Genomic DNA, 21,605 nt, shown 5'->3' with positions numbered 1-21,605 from the left:
GCGTCAGGCCGTGGCCACAACGCGTATATTTGTGGTTTTCGCCACGGTTTTTTTTATGTAAATACGTTAATTTATTGTATTTAAAATGTGAACGAATTAACTTATTGCTTTAATTTCGGTGTCGTAACCTGCTACCAACTGAACTCGTATCAATTCGCTACCACAACATATGGTTTTTTGTGTACAATTTAGTGCCGACAACGTAGATTCTAACCGAATTCACGTTAGTTCGCAAACGCGGCGCGCAAGTTTTTTTATGACTTTTTTCCGTCCCTCGAATCCAAAATCAACAAATTCATATCAGTTGGCAACTGCAACGCGCGTGTTTTTTTTCCGCCATATTTGTTTATATTTTAAGGAAAATTGGATTTTAATAATCCCAATTTAATGCAGTTGGCTGATAATAATCCCAACTTTGAAAGTAGCTGTCACTGATCTCAACTTTCACACTATTTATTTTCATTGGACCTCCGTTAAAAAAAACTTAACGACGTTATGTTTTTTTTCCAAATTTCAAACTGATATTTTAGGGCTTTTGATCGGAATGAAAATACGAGTCGATTGATGTAAAACTTAACTCGAAACGACGCTTCAAACAACTTGATTTTTGTTAATTAAATGTTTAAACACCGAAATTGAAGCATCCTTTAGTCGTTTGGACCACCGTTTGGAAGTAAGTTTTACATCAATCGACTCGTATTCTCATTCCGATCAAAAGCCCTAAAAATATCAGTTTGAAATTTGGAAAAAAACATAACGTCGTTAAGTTTTTTTTAACGGAGGTCCAATGAAAATAAATAGTGTGAAAGTTGGGACCAGTGACAGCTACTTTCAAAGTTGGGATTATTATCAGCCAACTGCATTAAGTTGGGATTATTGAAATCCAATTTTCCTTATTTTAAATATATTAAATTGATGTATTTAGGAAATTTCCTAGTTAGGTAGTAATGGAAAAATCTTGGCGTGATTTGGTGAACATCTCTTTAGACGAATATATATTTTTGGAATCATTCATTATCATTGTTGATGATAAGGTCAAACTCATGTAATGGTAACCAGAATTTTGAGAAGTTGACCTAACTTGGTGTAAGGTCAAACTCATTGGGACTTTTAATTACACGTGTTTACCTAATCAAATACTAGTGGAAATGTCAAATAGTTCATATGTATGGTGTTTCAATCACGAAATGGTTCTAAAGAACCTGATTGGTGATAATTGATGATATTATTGGCTAAATGGTCAATGTTGAGCATGTTTAGTATACAATTGGAAGCAAATAAACGTAAATGTTTACAACTTTAGTATCAAATGACTCAAAACTTGGGATAAACCAATCATATGTATTAAAAAGTGACAGGAAGTGAATCTTAATAACATGTAAAGCCATAAAGGTCATAATTAGTTATATTGTCCATATGTTGCAATGTGTTCATATTTTGAAAATACAAAGATAGACAATATGTTGTAATGCGTGTTCATCCATTAAAAAAATACATATTTGACATAATGCATGTTAATTTCAAGAAGTCTATGAGCTAGAATGGGAAATCAATAAATCAAAGGTTTTACAAACAAAAATTAAGTATTACATGATTATAAGTCTAAATTATATGTAAAATCTTATGTGATTTGAATGAATTTAATAACTTGTGTGAATTAGTGTACCGAGTAGAATGCTAAATTGGCAAGATGGATATCTTGTGTGGTCAAGTTTAGGTCCATAAAGACATGTTAAAGTCTCATTATGAGCAGCTATTGTTGTATGTGATCATGTAGAAGTTGTACGACCACTTACAAGTTACAACGGTGATCTAACTGATTTTTGTTTAACTTAACTGATCATTTCTCGGGTCGGGTTAACTAAAAGTGTGCTTGAAGATACTGGAACATAAAAACAAAAACTTTTCGGCAATGAAACCAAAAGCTATCACTTTACATAAATTAACTTGATTTTCAAGCTAAGTAATTGTATATTTGAGGATTGTTCCTATCTCTCTCCAAATACTCCCTGTCAATTAGGCTTTCAATCCTCTTCTTTAAGTCAACTGGTTTTATAGGAAACTTAAGCTGTCCCAAAAAAATAACACATTTTTTAACCTACATTAGGCTCAGATCTGTAGAAAAGAAATGATTTCAACTTTTAGAAAATCATTACCTGCTGGAAGAGTTCGGTTATCAGAAGTGTGTGACTCAGAATTTTCCTAGTTTTCATTATCCGAACAATAGCAGCATCAACCTGCAATATATCCCAGTAATTTGTAATGCATTATGATCTCATAAACCGTATGTGTGTGTATTCTAACAGAGAAATATACCTGATATTGACGATGTTGGAACACTCTCTCGGTAGTGCTTGCATTTTCTTCAACAGTTTCCTTTAACTGGATAGCATTAACCTGTAAACACATTTTATAATGTCAAATTTAATTGCGTAAACAAAAATCAATCAATTGTTTATACAATTTCTTATTCGGTCGTCTCACCTTTACACAATAAAGAGGAGCAGTAAACCCGTCATTGAACATGAATGAATCATTATCATCCACTTCCCTACGCTTCGGTATCTGAGTAAACAGAAGAATTGTAACAAAACTAAATTTAACTGATTTTAATTTAAAATTAATATTAAAAACTATAAAAACCTTTTGAAGGACGCGGACTTTTCCACAAGCAAGTGACTGCAGAGTTCTCCTTAGTTCCTTGTCCTCAATGCTAGTAGCATCTTTAATATCTTGAAAACTAAGCGTTTGTGCATCGTTGAACAACATCAAAACAACTGTCTGAAATAAAAACTTGAGTAAATCTGATGCGGGAGCATCTTATTTAAAATCAAAATTTTATTTATCTTTTTCTATTTGTTCAAATTTCAAATTCTAAGTTTATCTTTTTATTGTTTTAGTATAAATAGTGCTATTAGGTTTCTTGTTTAATTAGTCGTTTATGTTTAATAAAAGTTAATTGTAAGCGTGAAGCTTGTCAACCGAATATTTCAGTTCGGGTTATTTTGATTATGATGAATTGTTCTTGAGCCATTTGAGTAAAGCCGTGGAATCGTTATCATTTGGTATCAGAGCTTTGGTTGTTCAAATGGTTCTACGTGAAGGCGAGTGTTTCCTTGTTCGAAGAGTCGCCGACAGAGGCATCGACAAGAACATTGGTGGTTCACGTGCTTGTGGAGAAGATAGACGTCCTACTCGCAGATTCGCCGCCCGAGGCAGCGATGGAGTCTATCCTACCCATGGGAGTACGAGATCAAACGACTCAAGCGACGAGTCCGAGATCTAGAGTTGCAACAAGAGATTAAACGGCTCCGATGAAGGATCCGGCACCTCGAGTTGTGACAGGATACATGCCAAGCGGAAACCGAGTCGAGCACCGTCGTCGGGGACGAAGGTGACGATGGAGAGCAGCAGCCGTTTAGCCGTCATCCAAACAGGTTCTATGAACCAACCTATCCAGTGGGTGTATCGAAAGATGGACCCAAGTTTGATGAAGATGGGATGCACCATGATGAGATGAGTATTTGTGGGTGCAACGAGCTATTAATGGCATTATCGATCAAGAAGATGATAGAGAGAAGAGAAGGAATGAAGAATTTGTTAGAGTTCCCTCGGAAGAAAACAGTACTACGGTGGTTTCCAGTAGGAACACGTTGGCTTCCGGTGGGAAAGGGTTGGTCGAAGTGGATTTGTTGGTCACCGAAATTCGGTCGGGGGAGTCGCAAATTTTGGGATGTCCTTTAGTTTTTAAATTTCAAAATAATGATAGTAAAGTGGTTGATCAATTTGTGGATAAACCAAATCAAAAGGAGAACCATTCTTTTTCAAATATGGTAGGTCCTAATATTGGTACATGCATGGATCTTGAGTGCTCAAATAAACGTGGCATGCATGAGTTCTCACAAGTGACTTGTGTTGGGTTTAGGGGAAAACAAGATGGTGATCAACTTCTGGTGGATAGGAATAATAGTAAGCCGATTGGTGTTAAGTCGAAAGTAAACAGAAGATGGTCCAATGCTTCATTTGACCCAGGAGGTACGGGTTTGGAACCGGGTGAGAAAAACCGTGAAGTTAAGTTATTTAGGTCGGTCGTGATGATAATAAATAAGGACCGCGTAGATGTTTCATTTGATCCAGGTGGCTTTGGTCTGAAGGTAAAACTCGAGGACGAGTTTTTTTCAAGAGCGGGAGTATGATGCGGGAGCATCTTATTTAAAATCTAAATTTTATTTATCTTTTTCTATTTGTTCAAATTTCAAATTCTAAGTTTATCTTTTTATTGTTTTAGTATAAATAGTGCTATTAGGTTTCTTGTTTAATTAGTTGTTTATGTTTAATAAAAGTTAATTGTAAGCGTGAAGCTTGTCAACCGAATATTTCGGTTCGGGTTATTTTGATTATGACCAATTGTTCTTGAGCCATTTGAGTAAAGCCGTGGAATCGGTATCAAAATCATGTTTTAAGTTGTAAACAAGCCAAGCCATGCGTGAGCTGCTCAAGATCGGCTCGCTAAAAGCTCAAATCAAGACGAGCTTAAATGAGCCTGAGACTAATAACAAGCAGCTTGAGCCCGAGCTTCATATAATAACTATTATTATACACAAGGTTATGATAAAAGTAACTAAATAATATATATTAGTTGTGTATAAAATAACTAAAAAATTAAAATATATACAAAACATAATTTAATTTTATACATTAATTACTAAAGAAACAAGCCAAGCTCAAGCTCAAGCTTGTGAAAACTATTCATGAGCCAAGCTCGAGCTCGAGCTCTTGTAAGTAAAGGTCTAAAGGAGCCTAGTCGAGCACAGGCCCAGCTCGTTCCCATTATTCAACATGCCTGACCCAATGACCTGCCTAGCTATACAAGATCAGAGATGGAGACAAACCTGAAATAAAGAAACCGCTAATTCTTTTTTTCCCTTTGGAAATTCTGCTTTCAAGACACAGTGACCTAAGGAATTTTGCCACATCAATCGCCTACCACTATATTTGCTCAAGTAGAACTCTTTAAAAATATCCTGCACCATTGTACAGCATCCAAATTATTATAAAATCAGAAACAGTTAAAAAAATATAATAGAATCATATTTCCTTCATGTCATACCTGATAAACATTCAGTTCATGTGGCAGACGAACATCCATTGGTGGATATGTAGGCCAGTAACTGGATCAACTACCATGTTAATATAATTAGCAGCAAAAATCAGATTTTTAATTACTCTAAAACATACCCGGTTGTTAAAACATGAACACTCAGCTCAATTCCTGAGGGCAGTTTTGTCCTAGCTTGAGATGACTGTTTGAATGATTCATTTATCTCCTTTGATAACCCGATGTCCTACAATTACAAAATTCCAAAAAATAAAATAAAACAAATTTTAGCATTATTAACCAAATGCTCAAAATGAACCGATATGTGAATTAATAGCATCACGTATACCTTAAACATGCCTTCAAGCTTGTTGGTGAACTGGCTACCACATTCGGTTTTCAACTACAACAACGACTAATTAGTTAATATTCAGAAAATAAAGTTGCTTAACAGGCAAATAAAAAAGTTTTTGGACCTTGGTGATCATTGATTTTCAGCATCAATAGAAGCACTCTTTCCCAAAAGAAGCCTTTTTGCAAGATCCTTTTTATAGAAGGCCTCGAACACATCTTTACCCTACATCACAACATTAAACATAAATAGGCAAAACATGAAAATAAAATAGGTAACTATACAGAATGATAACCAAATTTCACACTGAAGTCACTTGGTTTTATTGTTCTTCTCTTTCATTCCTATGTAATTTTTATATAAACATTATGAGTGAGGCAAATGAAACATATCCAAATCTTGGGTTACTATTTAATGACCATCCATTCCAGTTTGACTTAAACTTAACAATTATAAAACTAGGTTATTTTTAAGTGAATTTGTAATCTTCACCATTACCTCCTACTTCAAGTTAATAAGAAAAATAACACTTGTTAGTAAATGCTAGCTGTATTATATTAGGGTTACAGCCCATGTAGTTGGTTAAAGCCCATGGGCCTTTTATTGGTTGCAATTAGGGTTTAGCTCTTGTATATATAGATGTTCACCCCTTTGTAATATTTACCCATTCAATAAACATCTCTTTCACTACCAACACCTTCTCTTTTACATGGTATCAAAGCTACGGCTCTCGATCCAAACCCTAGCCGCCGCCTGATTCGAACCCAAATCTGACCAGTCGTTACCAGATCTGAAACGAGCTCCGGCCTCGTTGTACCTTCTGTTCTGTCACGAAATATTTTTTCGAGACGTCACCTTCTCACACCGCTGCCACCATTGTAACCAAAAGATCTCGTTTTACCTAACCTGAAAACCCGCTGCCGAACCACCACCCCACGCGCCGCCGACGCTCTGCTAATGCTCCCCACGCGCGTGAGAGCGTGACCAGTTTTCCGGGTCACCAGATTTTTTCCAGGTCACTTGTTTTTCACTTCCGCACCTCTTTGTGTTGTTAGTTTTTCAATTCGGGGACTTTTAGTTTTCTATCTCAGTTCGTGTGCTCGTATTCGTTCGGTACACTAACTTTCATATTCAATGGGAGACATAAAGGCTCCTGAATATCAAATTGCCCCGGGTATTATCAACTATTTTTCTGTCCTACGCATTCCCGTAAAGCTTGACTCCAAAAATTGGGGTTCGTGGAGTCTCTTTGTCCAAAAAGGTCTTACAAGTGTGGACAAAGACGACTATCTCACTAAACTACCTCTTGATCCGATTTCCAGAGAATGGCATATTGATGATAACGGAATCCAAATGGCTCTATGGAATGCCATGGACCCACAAATCCTTACTATTGCTCAAAACTTTTCCACCGTGAAGGAAATGTGGGATCACCTTTCTTCATCTTTTCCGGCTAAAGAGTCCTTTTCTCCTGCATATTCTGCGGTCCAAGCCTATGGCTGGGCTGAGCAAGGCGATTCTACATTCACCGATTACTTTACACGGTTTTCCAAATTCCAAGATGAGCTTCGCGCTATATTTCCACCCACTATTGATTTGAAGATACAGGAGGAGCAAAACACCAAGATGGATGTCATGACCTTCATTGCCGGGTTATCACCTAAATATTCGAGCGCTCGACCTTTATTGTTAAGCAACCCCACCGCTACATCCTCCGTTACATCGACGTATCATTTTTTACGAGAGATGTATGGTCCTGATGCAACTCTAACTCCTACTCCTACTGATACATCAACCATGTATACATCTACTAGTAAAGGTATTGGTCGAGGCTCTCATATGACCCACATTAAGGGTATTGGACGGGGTGGTGGTATTGTTTGTCACTATTGTAAGGAACCGGGTCACACAAAATGGGTAAGGCCAAACTGTCCTCCTGGAAGCCAACCACCTACTCGACCCAAAGCTCGCTTGGCTACCACCGGTGAGGCTTCAGATCCGATCGCCACTCCTGCCTACACATTTAGTGAAGAGGACTGTAGTCGTCTCCAACATCTTCTAGCCTCTCAGACGCCTGCCCCTACTCCACGTGCCAATGCGGCCGATTCAGATCTGATCGCCACTCCTGCCTACACATTTAGTGAAGAGGACTATTGTCGTCTCCAGCATCTTCTAGCCTCTCAGACGCCTGCCCCTACTCCACGTGCCAATGCGGCCGATTCAGGTACGTTTCTGAGGGATCCATTAACAATTCGTCCAACTTAAACCTCTCTTCTATTTTGTTTGTTCCTAAATTTCCCGATAGCCTGTTCAGTATGCCAACTTACTAAACAAAACAATTGTTTCGCTAAATTTTATCCTACTCACTGTATCTTTCAGGAACTAGGGACGAGCCGTCTGATTGGCACAAGTTTTGAATCAGGAGGCCTATACTTCTTAATCTTCCCGTCATGTCCTACAACAAATGCTTGATTCAAGAGTCAAGGAGGACCACTATCGGTTAGGCCATCCCTTTACAACGGTTCTGAGGCAAATAAGACCAGATTTACCACTTTCGTCTTTTAATTTTCATTGAGTCGTGTCAACTTGGTAAACACACCAGGCGCCCCTATCCCCTAGAGTGTCTAATCGAGAATGTTTTTGTTTTGAACTTTTGCATTCTGATGTATGGGGTCCTTGCCCTACCAAATCTACGTTGGGTTTTGAATATTTTATTACCTTTATTGATGACTATTCTCGTGCTACTTGGGTTTATTTGTTGAAATCTCGTAGTGAGGTGTTTTCCACCTTTCGTAAATCTAATGCTTATGTACAAAACCAGTTTAACAACACAATTAAAACTTTACGATCTGATAATGCCAAAGAATACTTTTCCACCGACTTTTCTTCATACTTAAAAACCAACGGCATTATACATGAATCTTCGTGTGCGTATACATCCCAACAAAATGGGTGTCCGAACGTAATAATCATCACCTATTGGACGCCGCTCGCACAATCATGTTCCAATCTTGTGTTCCTCATCGCTTATGGGGAGATGCCGTTCTCACTGCCAAAATATCTTATTAACTGCATGCCCACACCCGTCCTTCATGGTAAAACATCGTTTTCTATACTATTTCCCAACGGCACTCCATTTCCTCTCGCACCTAAAGTTTTTGGTTGTGGCCTATGTTCATGATCATCGTCCAAAAACCATTACTCTTGATCCCTGAACTATTCATTGTGTCTTTCTTGGTTACTCACGGGTTCAAAAGGGGTATCGGTGCTATCGCCCATCCATTCACCGATACTTTACTAGTGCCGATGTTGCCTTTCATGAGTCATGTCCTTACTTTCTCGAGTGTTCCACTCCTATTTCTGACCCATTCCCGGACCTTGATATACCCACATCTCCCCTTATCCCCACTTTCCCATGCCTAGTGTACCAGATCCCCCGGTCCACGTTGCTTCTAATCATGCCTCCACGAGTCCACCGACAGAAACCCCCCCCCCCCCTTTTACTTTTCACATATAGTCGTCGACGCCAGAATCAATCGGAGCCTCCTGATTCCCAACCAGACCATGATATGTCCTTAGTTCCACTCCCCTCTTCTGAGCCCAACACCCCATCACCTACCCCCTCCCCACCCACTTCGGACCCTACTACGCCACACGATCTTCCTTATGATCCTCTTGGTGACCCCTTTTCCGATAGGGTGTTCAAAAAGCTCACGGCTCGAAGCTCGCTCGAAAAAAGCTCGGAGAAAGCTCGCTTGAAATCGGCTCGATTGTAAAATAGCCGAGCCTAGCTCGACTCGATTTTTAAACGAGCCGAGCCTGAGCTAGCCCCGGCTTGACTCGAGCTCGCTCGATAGGCTCGAACTATTTTATTTTAATTTATTATATATATATATATATATATATATATATATATATATACAGAAAAGGGTTCAAATAAAAACAAGGAATTTCCTAAGAATGGTAAGAACCAAACAAAATTTTGACATTTGGCATTACAAATGATGGTGAAAGAAAAATTCTAAGAAACTATGTCGGTTATAATGATTAAAGAGTAATTGTAGGAAATTATGTCGGTTATTGGTGATTTCAAATTTCAACCATTAACATGATCCATTGGCTATGATTTATTCTTAGTCTTCCTAGGAAACTACTTATTTTTAGGATAACCCTCCCTTATATATACATGCACGCATATAATTATCGAGCCCAATTATTTTAACACATGGGCTTTCCTTTAATCCAGCTCAATTTCCTTTCTCATTCCATAGTCTATATTCATAATTCCATATACTGAGTAACTGAGAGATGAGACTTCATAGTTCACACACTCAATAATCAGTATATGCTCCATTTTCCACCCTAACCCTAGCCGCTCATATTCACCTCCGCCGCCGACCTCCGCTCATATTCACCTCCGCCATAGATAATACTTCTCTGCTTAATTTTGTATTTGGTTTGGTTTAGACTTGTTGAACATATTTTGTTTTCGATGGTGTTATTAGACGTATTTATTTAGTTTTTATTTGGTTGGTGTTGATCTCAACATCATATTTATTTAGTTTAACTTGATGGTTGCATATAATTTTTATTATTACAGGTAAACTCGAGCCAAATCGAGTCGAGCCGAGCCGGCTCAATTTAAAACCGAGCCGAGCTTGAGCTCAAATTTTTAGCTCGATTAAGAGCTCGAGCTCGAGCCGAGCCAACTCGATTGAATATCGAGCCGAGCTTGAGCTTGCCTTGGCTCGGGGTCGGCTCGGCTCGGCTCGTGAACATGCCTATTACCCTATATACCTATTGCCTTTCACAAAGAACCACGACATTGCACCCGTTACCCGATTCAAGATTATGTTGCCTACTCTCACCTATCTCGTGAATCTCATGCCTATACCACTACCTTTGAGAGATAGTGTTACCCAAATAATTTAATAAATAGTGTTACCCAAATAGTGTTTATCAACAAAAAGATTTAGGCCCAAACTTTTAGGCTCAAATTCCTAATTTCGGGCCAATTCCGCAAGGACAATGAATCGGAATTTTTTTATCAGTCTTGTTTCGGCCAATAAATTTCAAGGCCAAATAGTAAAAAGAAACCAAACCCAAACTGAAAAAACTGAACGGTTTTTAAAAAACTTAAAAACTAAAATTTTAGTTTTTGGTTCAATGTTAGCCCAAAACCAACCGATGCACACCCCTAATTATTGATGGGTATAAAGGAAAAGCTAACATAATGCAATGATGCAAGAGTTTATTTTACTAAATTACCACCATTATTTAGGTACCTGTATAAATCTAAAGAGAACCAAAACTTTGTCAAGAGTGCCCTCCAATTCTTCTTCAGATGTACCCTTATTTCCAGCACGAAGTTTCTCATCCAAAAACTTCGCAATCAGTTCACCAGGGCGATTCTGTAAATAACACATTAGTGTTCCGTTACTTCCAAAACAAATCTAATTATCAACTTCATTTCATAAACTGTTAACAATAATTATACCTGGCGGAGATTAACAGATATTCAAATGCCTCTTTAATTGTGATGCTAAAAACATCATTCTTTGAGAAGCTATTTTCCCATATTTTATCAAGAGACATTTTGAATTCTAAGAGAGATGACACCATATCTTTGTCTTTTTCTTCATCGATTACAATATTCTGTCCTGTTTTTCTGATGTATAAACTTAGGGAGTGTCTTAACGAATCAAGAGCGTTTACTCTAGAGAAAAGTGTGTACATTCTTCTAAGATCTTCAGTACGGTTACCGTCCATCAACATTGTGAAACCCTACACCAAGTTATACAAAGGTATGAGGGTTGATTGAAACTTATTATAACAAGAATTAGAGCAGTAAAAAAGCCAAGCCAAGCTCAGCTCAGCTCATTTTTACGAGTGCTCGAGCTCATTTATAATTTATTAATTAATAGATTATTTAATACATTTATAATTAACTTTAATATATATATATATATATATAATTTTTGTATATAAGATAATATATATTATTTAGTTATAGTTAATTTTTATCATAACTTTAAACTTGGATACAATAATTATATATATGTAATATTAAATGAAATTTATATAAATAATAGTTCCGTTTAGACTCGCGAGCTGCTCGAGCACGGTAGGTGAAGCTCAGGCTCAGGCTCTGGCTTGTTTATTAAATAAGCTTATTTTTAGGCTAGAGATCAGGTGCAAGCTCATTTAAGCAATTAAGCTCAGCTTGATTCGACCTTTTAGCGAGCCGATTTGAGTGGCTCACGAGTAGCTTGGCTCATTTACACCCCTACTCAAAGATTAAAAGGACATTCAAATTTTTAGAAGGAAAAAGATGATTCATGCCTTATCAAGTATTGCAGATATATGAAGTTCAAGGTGTTGTTTTTCAGCAGTCGCAACCAACGGTTTTCTTGTACCAGCATCAAGATATAGTAGGCATCTGTCATTTTCTTCATGCAACCTTACCTGTAATCAAGAACACCATCAAATACCAATGAAACATATAACATGGAAGCATTAATACCATAAAAAAAACAAACATACTTTCTCATTTCACAAAATAGTCCCTCAATTTTATCATTCAAAAGTCGTGCACATGTCACAAAACACAAAGAAGTCCCAATTTTGCAATATTAAAGTCCCTATACTTATTTATAGTGCATGCACTCGTGGAAAATATTTTAAAAAATGAATAGTTACCCCTTAAATTCGTTGGAAATAAGATTATAGAACTTTTTTTTGCAAAAAAGTTGAATGTCACCTTACCAAGTTTAGACCAATATTAAAAAGGTAATAGAACATTTTTTAAAATATTTCTCTCACAAATACAAGCATTCTAACAAGTGTAGCGACTTTAATGTAGCAAAATTGAGTTGAGAGACTTTTTTGTGTTTTTTAAAATATTTTTTCACAAATACAAGCATTCTAAACTATGTTGGTTTTCTATGATATTAACCCAACATGGAATAATACTTTTAGAAGAAAAATATGAAGAATGTTACACACCTCCACATGTTTCAAATAATCTGGAACATCTGATTGTTGCATGTACTTTGCTCCTTCAGCAGCATAGAATTCTGATGTACATTCAAGGAACGGTTTCTCAAAAATCTCAGAATAAATGCTTAAGGAAGTAAACATCTTCAACAGATGGTTAAGAAGTGTTCTATCAATCGCTTCACCTAGTCTGGCAAGTGTAAAATATATACATATAAGTCACAAATATACAAGATTATTCATACGATCATTAAAAGACATGGTAGCTTACCTCTCCCTCTCTATCATTTTCAGAAGGCCGAATACGGTTTTGTGTTCAACTTCTGAAGCTTGTGACAAATGCTTCCAGAAGAGTTGAAGGCCCATGTCCCATAATGACCGTACGGATGGAATTTGTTTCACATATGTACGGTCCAGATACAAAGCGATACCACGGATCATTAACATTTGGTCACAAAAATCTTGCCAGGTTTTATGCACAAGTGATAAAAACACCACAATGTCTTCACTTTGACCGACTAATGATTGTATAGCAGAAGATACGTGGGACTCACACTCGTTCTCGATCCGTTTGTAAAGACTTCCGCCCAGCTTATGGAGGCAAAGATCATTGACCGCCTATAACAATAAAAAGTTCAATAGTTTATTAATCAATAAGCAATGAATGAATGTTAAATAGTTAATTCATAGTGCTAAAGCATAACTCACTTGATAAAGCTTCTCTAAATCACAAGGATCAGGCTGCTTCAAGAATATGGCACTAATTGCTGACTTCAAGACCGCCCATGTGGTCTCCTCAAAGTTTGATGGCAATGTTGGTTTAGCTAAAAAAAGAGAGGAAAAAAAATTAAAAAAACGTTCATGCCTAAAAAGTTAATTACAAATTTATAATTAAGTTTCACATAACCTAAAATAAACATTGTTCTAAGTTAATTGCAAATTCATAATTAGTTTCACATTATATAAACTAAACACTGTTGTTTTAGAAACAACATATTCTAAATGTACAGACTAGATGTCTAGAACATCCTAATTAGATCAATTAAGACCAAACATAGTGGGTCCTTTTATTTTGGGGGGGGGGGGGGGGGGGGGCGTCATAGCGCCCACAATACCGCCTTCCTGGGGCTCTATAGGGTTTTTTGTTTGTTTTTTTTGTGTTGGGTGTTTTGGTGAAGGCGCCACCCCTTTTAATCCTCCGACCAATCATATATCTATATTATTTATAATAATTGAGTAATCCACTACACCAATTTTTTTTATAATGCCTCATTGCTGATCGGGACGCCACACGTCCCTGGAAAGAGTGGGGGCTTTACCTACAAAGTTATCGTAAAAGCTAATAATGTAATATAGAAAACAAACAGTAATATCATAAACCTTCTAACCAATTAAATTGGGGAAAGTTCACGTACAAGTGAAATACTGTGAGAATCAAGTAGTGGAATTATATATACAAGTGTAATTACACTAGTTGATTCTCACAGTTAGCACGTTAATTTATCCAAACCCCAATTAAATTAATACCTACAAAGTTGAGGACCTGTGTAATTAATTAGGTGCTGAATTTCACCTTCAATCCACATAATCAATCAATTAAATAGAAAACCTTAAATCTGCAGCTGAGCTAGAAAACACTTATACGTCAATATAAAAAAAAGAACCTTTAAGGAGCTTAATAACGAGCTTCTTAGCAGGTTGAGGCTGAGGCGGCGTGGCTATCTTTCGAGCTAAATTGGCTGTAAATCCACCACCAACAGCAGCAGTAGAGGATTCGTTGTTATTGTCGAGTGATTTCGGCTTCTTCATGTGAGGTGGTGGTGGTGGTGGAGATGTGCAGGTTGATGAACGTTTTCGGTTGGTGGTGTGGGGTTGAGACATATATTATCAATCAATAAAATCCCACCGACAGCAAAGCTATAAGTAGGGTCTGGGAGGGTGGGATGGGAGGGTGGGATGTAGGCATACCGTACCTCTATCCAAAAGAATTAAGAGGTGGCTTCTAGAGAGACCCTCGGCTCTAAGTACATGTGTATGAAGCAAAATAAAGGAAATCAAAGTTTAACAGTTATATAAAAACTACTGCTAATTATAATAATATTAATAATAAGATCACAGTTTAACAGCTATATAAAAGCTAATAATAATAATAATAATAATATATGTAAGGGAAATACCATTATGGTATGTTACCTAAATAAGTTAAGTCTAAGCCCTAAGGTATTCAATTCTCTCTAAAAATCCTTAACTTTAATTCTACTTCTCCACGAATTCCTATCCTCAACCATGTCCTCGGAGAGGTTTAGGTCTATCAAATCATGCCTAATCCTCTCATCCCAAGTCAATTTCGGTCGTCCTCTACCCCTCCTCCCCTCTATAGTAATGTTTTCTACGGATCTAACAGGATTCGTCGTCTGTCTTCTCTTTACATGTCCAAACCATCTCAATCTCCACTCTCTTATCTTGTCTGCTATGTTCGCCACCCCTAATCTCTCGCGAAACACACCGTTTTTTATTCGGTCTAGCCTTGTGTGCCCACACATCCAACGTAGCATTCTCATTTCTGCTACCTCCATCTTCCGCACTTGTGCCTTCTTGATGGCCCAACAATCTGTTCCATATAGCATTGCAGGTCTAACTGCCACCCTACAGAATTTTCCCTTTAGTTTAGTCGGGAAACTCTTGTCGCACAATATACATGTGGCTGCTTTCCATCTACACCATCCTACCTGAACTCGGTGGGTCACATCACTGTCTAATTTCCCATCGCTCTGTACAAATAATCCTAAATACTTGAACTTCGTTACCTGCGGGACCACCTGCCCTTCAATTGTGATCTGTGCGTCTTCATTGTCGTTTATCCCACCAAAATCACAGTGGAGGTACTCCGTCTTAGATCGGCTAATCTTTAAACCTTTTGTCTCTAAGGTTGTTCGCCACTCCTCAAGCCTCATGTTTAGATCTTGTTTTTTCTTAGCAAGTAACACAATATCGTCTGCGAACATCATGCACCACGGGAGAGTCCCCTGAATCGACTTTGACAACTCATCCAAGACTACTGCAAAAAGAAACAGGCTCAACGCTGACCCCTGGTGAAAACCTACCTCTACAGGAAAGAAATCAGTATCCCCCACTGGCGCACGGACACTTGTTTCACTCCTGGTATACATATCCATAATTATCTCTATGTATTTCCTGGGCACTCTTCTACCCTCCAAGCACTCCCAGAGCACCTGTCGTGGCACACTGTCGTAGGCCTTTTCTAGGTCAATAAACACCATATGTAGATCATGCTTCTTCTCCCTATACTTTTCCATTAATCTTCTTATAAGGTGTATTGCCTCTGTGGTGGAACGCCCCGGCATGAAGCCAAATTGGTTGACCGTAACCTGAGTTTCTCGTCTAAGTCTAACCTCAATCACTCTTTCCCATAGCTTCATAGTATGACTTAGTAGTTTGATTCCTCGGTAGTTACCACAACATTGGGCGTCTCCTTTGTTCTTATAGATAGGAACTACAACGCTGCTCCTCCACTGGTCTGGCATCTTACCTGATTTGAGAATACTATTGAACAGAGTAGTTAACCACATGACTCCTTCCTCCCCCAGACACTTCCACACCTCGATGGGTATGTTGTCTGGGCCAACCGCCTTAGACCTTCCCATCCTCTTAAGTGCATCCTTCACCTCTTCTCGTGTAATCCGTCGGCAGTAGCAGTTATTCGATTGTTGTCGTTGAAAGTTTGTGTTGTCATGTTCTTCTTGGTAAGCTCTCCCATATGTTGAGACATATATTATTATTATTATTGAAATGAATGAATTAATTAATAACTAGTCATTTTGTTGTTCAAAGATGCAGGTGGACGGGATGAGGAGGAAGAAGACGGTCGAGAGAGAAGGTGGAATAAGAAACCGGGTATGGGTCTTAATTATGGGTCATCGGGTCGACTCATTCTCGTATTCATATTCATATTCTTCAAGCAAGTATAAAGGGTGTGTGGGATTCTTTATTTTCCTTCTTTTTCTTATAACTTTTCATTAAGTTAATAAGTTAAAATATTGTAACTTATGAAACTTTTCCTCTCACATCAAAAGCAATTCCAAACACCTTATTACTTTTTAAAAAGTTATAAGTTGGTAAAAATAAGCAATCCCAAACACCCCCTAAATTTTAAAAGTTCACCCAAACACCCCATAGTTTGTTACAAATTGATGTTTTAATAATCTAAAATATTAGTCCCAACGCATAATCTAACTTTCAAATTTATTATCAATAACCTAACACTAACTCCGTTAGTTTTGAAAACGTGGCGTATGACTTGGCAATATATATATATATATATATATATATATATATATATATATATATATAGGGGAAGTTAACGTACAAATGAAATTAACGTGCTAAACGTGAAAATCTAGTAGAGTAATTATATAATAATTACTCTACTTGTATATATAATTACTCTACTTGATTTTCACGTTTAGCACGCTAATTTCATTTGTATTTGATCCAAACCCTACATATATATATATGTATATATATATTTCTTCATTTCTTTCATATAAGACTTAATAATCTTGGACTCTGAAACTTCTTGTTTGCCTAACTTTTCGAAATATGTTCAAATGGACTAGTGAGCTCTTTCTGCTGCTTCTTTATTAGTTGGGTTTTATAATATTATATTCTATTCTTGAAGTGATTGTATTCACCGTGTCTTGGCCATCAATTTGTTTGGTGGTCACATTTATCCGGATCATATTTGTCCAAAACTTTGTATAACAGGTTCTTTTGAAACATGGGAAATTGTCCCTTAGGGTATACCCTGTGGTTGGTTTCCATTTCCAGATCCATGGAATGAAAAAAAATTATGAAAAAGTGCATTTAGGCTATTCCCTCAAACCACAAATTATTATTTTTTGCTTCTATAAGATTGAGAGATACTTTAACTCATTCTAGATATAATCCTTTAAATGGTTCAGGAAGAATTTGAACTGTTGGTCCATATAAAATAAACCATTTTTGAAACCAACAAGGTATACCTTGTTTGAAGATATTATCACTAATTTTTATGAACCATGAATGTTTTTTTTTTGGATTTTCGTAAAATAAACATTTTTCAAACCCTTGGATATAATCCCAGTAATTATATTTATAAACTTGCCTGCCACCTGTCTCGGGATATATGAATTCCCTTTCCTTTAATGTGCTTAATCCCCATTTTTATGGCTGTATAATTGCTTTTATAAAAACTTTGCTAAAATTATACATATTTTTCTCTTTCTCCTGGATAGAAATGTCTTATTTCTGCTGTTTCAGTAAGCTGTAAAATATTTTCATACTATTGTCGTGTTTTATAAGACGATGCCTCATATGAACACGGCTCAATATATTTTTGCATAAGAACCCATGGATCATCGAAGAATTCGACATCCTCTTGATAAAAGAATTATTTTCTTTTGTTTCTCGGTTGTGAACAAAGAATCTTCTTCATCGTTGTCTTGGGCTACATAGGCATAGGTAGGAGCTTTTGAAGCTTCTTCTTCTTTTTGGGCCTTGTAACATCCCAAATTTCGAATAATAGTAATAATGAATATTGACTCGTTATGACGGAAAAGATTACTTGAGTTAATAAATAAATAGTAGAATGGTAAAAGGGAAAGATAAGTAGGCTAATTAAATAGAATTAATTATGGACCAAAAAGGAAAGATGGGCCTTAGGTCCATGGGCTTAAGGGAGTATAAATACCCCTTAAACCCTAAATCTTTCCATTTCCATCCATTCTACACTCTTGCCTACACCATAAAACACACACTTAAGCCAAATATATCTCCCTTAGCCGCCGGCCATAAACCAAGCATCATCACTTAGGATCTCGATCATACAAGTGAGCTAACAAGTCCAAGATCACGTCTCAAACTAGTCGTGACCTTACAAACGTCTAAAGGTATGTTCTTTACGTTTAAAAGTTACGTTTTTATAAACGACTTGCCACGAAACTTAACCCTAGAGTAAATCGGGCCTAGATATGTAATAAAAATGCAAACTTGATGATTAAAATGGACTAGATGAACTCATGGCTATATACGGTTCATAAAGGAAACCCTAGATCTAGCTAGAACGTTTTAACACTATAAAGGTTTAAGCTTTATGTCTAAAACGGGTTAGATCTTGAAGCCATGGTGATAATGGGTGTATAACGGTTAAAATGGTGGAGAAAGGTGGTTAAGTTCAAGGCATAAACCATAAAAATGGTTAACTGAGCTAAGGAAAGAAACGATAAGATAGAAAAATGAGCTGAAACATCTGACCTGAGAGTTTTCGGTCAACCAGGGTTTTCGGTCAACCTAAGTTCTCGGTCAGAGGAGAGTTCTTGGTCACGAGTTCTCGGTGGGTTATCGATCAAACTTGGGTTCTCGGCCACACATCTGTTGGGCCTTGGGCCTGAGTCCAGTTGGGCCCAGATAGTGGTCAGTTGGGCCTGAGCAGTAGGCCTGATCTGACTAATTGGCCCATATGTAAGAGTTAAGACAAATAAGCCCAACTTAGAAAATAACTTAAAATGTTAATGGAAAATGTGTTAGGACAGTTAATGAAAATAAAATTTTTCCAAGCTGACCTGGCAGCTTAACCCCAGCCGGGGGTGCTGCCCCCGGACCCCGTCGTTGTAGGTTATATAAAGATAGAAACACGGTATGAGTGTAATAGTTAATTGATACATGTTAATATTATACAGTTAGCCGTGCACAGCTCAAGAAGGGAATAACAATTAACGGCGAACGTAGCCGCATTCAGGTGAGTTTCTAGCCCCATTTCCTTGTTATGTTTTCGGGACTGTATGCATACTCAATGTCAATGCTAATATACTTACCTTAAATGGTAAGTGTATGTATTAATGACGATTGTGATAGTTATGTATGTATGCTTGGCAGTACGTGAACGACCTTCGGGTATTGCATGTATTGTTAAGGCAAGTATAGTGTAGTATGTATGATATGTGTATGTGAATAAGGGAGTATGTACGATTATGTTGTGTATGGTATTGAATGAATGGGTATGATATTGAAAGGTAAGGTAAGGTTAAAGGGTTGCGTACCCTAATAATTTATGCAAAGGCTAAAGGGTTGCATACCCTACTAATATATGCAAAGGATAAAGGGTTGCATACCCTACTAATATATGCGAAGGTTATAGGGCGTATTGCTCTTTAAAACGTAAGGTAAGTATATGATAGAAAGAAAGTACGAAGGTAAACGAAAGTATGGAAGTATGTAGTTATGAATGTATTGTATGTTATGTGATTAACTAGAACTCACTCAGCGTAGCTGACTTTAGTATGCACGCAGGTGAGTAGGATGAGGCAGCTCGCTTGAGGGGACACGTGGCATTGAATAAGAGGCTCGCATCGGAAGTCTCAATATGTTTAAGTTTAATGTTTTGTTTATTTTGACAGACGAGATGTTGTTTTAAGACAAGTTATGGTTTGTTATGAAATGTTTTATGAAAGTTTTTATATTCTGCGAATGTTTTTATTAACTCTGATATAATGAACTGCGTTTATGAGTAAATCCAACGTCCAAATGTGAGGCACTGGTAACGGGGCCTTACAAGTTGGTATCAAAGAAAAGTTCGAGAGATTTAAGCATCCTACATGCTTAGACTCGAACAGAGAATGGGATTTTAAGTAAGAGAAGACAGAAGATGTCAGTTCGAGAATGCCATGTGTAGCTTAAGCAAGCTCAGTAAAGGTAAGATGTATGATTAAATGATGTATGTTAAATGATAAAAAAGGATATGTGAACGATAGGGATAGTATTAATTGATTGTTTTGATTGACTAACTGTTAAAGTAGAACCATCACAAATAGACTCATAAAGGGAAGTGTATAGGACACGGAAAGTAACGTGATCAGCTAATCACAGCTGGCCACTGCTATTACCTGTTAGCCTTACTATCCTTGTACTAAATAGTTCCTTAAGTGATGACATTTGTGTTTCTCCTTTTTAGAATACGATGGCTGGATCTAGGGCAGTTATTGGAGCAGGAGGCCACACGGGACGTCGTGGCAGGCCTCGTCGTGTCCAACGACCTTCGGTTGAAACAGCTTCCAACACCCGAGCTGAAGGAAGCGCAGCTGGAAGAAACCCTGAGAACAACGAAAGAGTCCAACTCGATCCCTTAATCCAAGCAGCTATTGTACAAGTTGTAGCCACTGCAGTGAAGAACTTGAACCCAGAGGGGTCTGCTGGAGGCCCTGAAAGAACAGCTGAAGGAGCGGGAGGAGGTGGTAGGAAAGATGATGAAGGAGAGAGGGAGGCTTCGAGTGTGGTAAGGTATGTGAAAGTTGATGAGAGGAGAAGGGGCCGAGGTGGTTGCAACTATAAGTCCTTTAAGGGTTGTGACCCGCCGAAGCTGACTGGTTTGGGAGACGCAATCGCTACCCTTCAATGGATAACCGCCATGGATAAAATTATCCGCATTAGCGAGTGTCGTCCCGATTAAGCTGTCAGTTATGCCACCCAATCGTTTGAAGAGGAGGCAATGTATTGGTAGGAAAGTGTGGAGCAGAGGAAGACTCGGGACGAGATTAAGGCCATGAAGTGGGAGGATCTGAAGAAGTTAGTGATGAAAATGTTCTGTGCTGACGCCGAGGTTGAGAGGGCGGAGATGAAGTTTCTGAACCTAAAAGCCGGAACGATGACACATCGTGAGTATACCACCGAGTTCAACCGAATTTCTAGGTTGGTACCCGATATGGTTAACACTGAGGCTAAGAGGATCAAGTGTTATGTGAGGGATTTCACAGAAAGTCCGCACGTTAGTCAGGACAAGTAAACCTGCTACATTTGACTCTGCTGTCGAGCTCGCAGAGATGGTTTATGCAGACCTGGTGTAACATCTGCCCCGATCTGACCCGACCCAGGTACCCGTTTCTCTTACCCGATCTCTTTCTTTTATGATTTAATATTTATTTATACTTATATTTTACTTTTAATAATAATAATATACTTTTCCTTCCCGCCTCTTTCTCTCTCTTTCTTTCCGCCGTCCCGTCCCTCTCCTCCTCTCTTTCCGCCTTCTTTTCCCTCTTGTCGCCGTCCCGCCCTTACGCCTTGTTTCCCTCTTTTTTTTCTAACTCTTTGCTTGTCCTTTGTTCC

General features: G+C 37.8%; 1 pseudogene across 1 annotated transcript; it reads right to left on the bottom strand.

Moving 5' to 3' along the window:
- Positions 1-1,894: 1,894 nt before the first annotated feature.
- LOC143566029 (cullin-4-like) lies at positions 1,895-14,327 on the bottom strand (annotated as a pseudogene). Its single transcript, XR_013141171.1, has 17 exons — positions 14,111-14,327; positions 13,155-13,270; positions 12,718-13,064; positions 12,456-12,636; positions 11,793-11,915; positions 10,948-11,234; positions 10,736-10,861; positions 5,575-5,675; positions 5,448-5,501; positions 5,239-5,345; positions 5,111-5,171; positions 4,893-5,024; positions 2,644-2,781; positions 2,485-2,565; positions 2,317-2,397; positions 2,157-2,237; positions 1,895-2,068 (listed from the first exon to the last, which is right to left on the bottom strand). The product of XR_013141171.1 is annotated as a cullin-4-like (transcript).
- Between the last annotated feature and the right edge of the window lie 7,278 nt (positions 14,328-21,605).

The sequence above is a fragment of the Bidens hawaiensis genome, unplaced genomic scaffold, assembly GCF_021521415.1.
Source record: "Bidens hawaiensis isolate Kalapana, Puna unplaced genomic scaffold, B.hawaiensis_p1.1 tig00022676_1, whole genome shotgun sequence".
NCBI classification, from domain to species: Eukaryota; Viridiplantae; Streptophyta; class Magnoliopsida; order Asterales; family Asteraceae; genus Bidens; species Bidens hawaiensis.
This window is presented reverse-complemented; position numbering and strand designations above follow the sequence as displayed.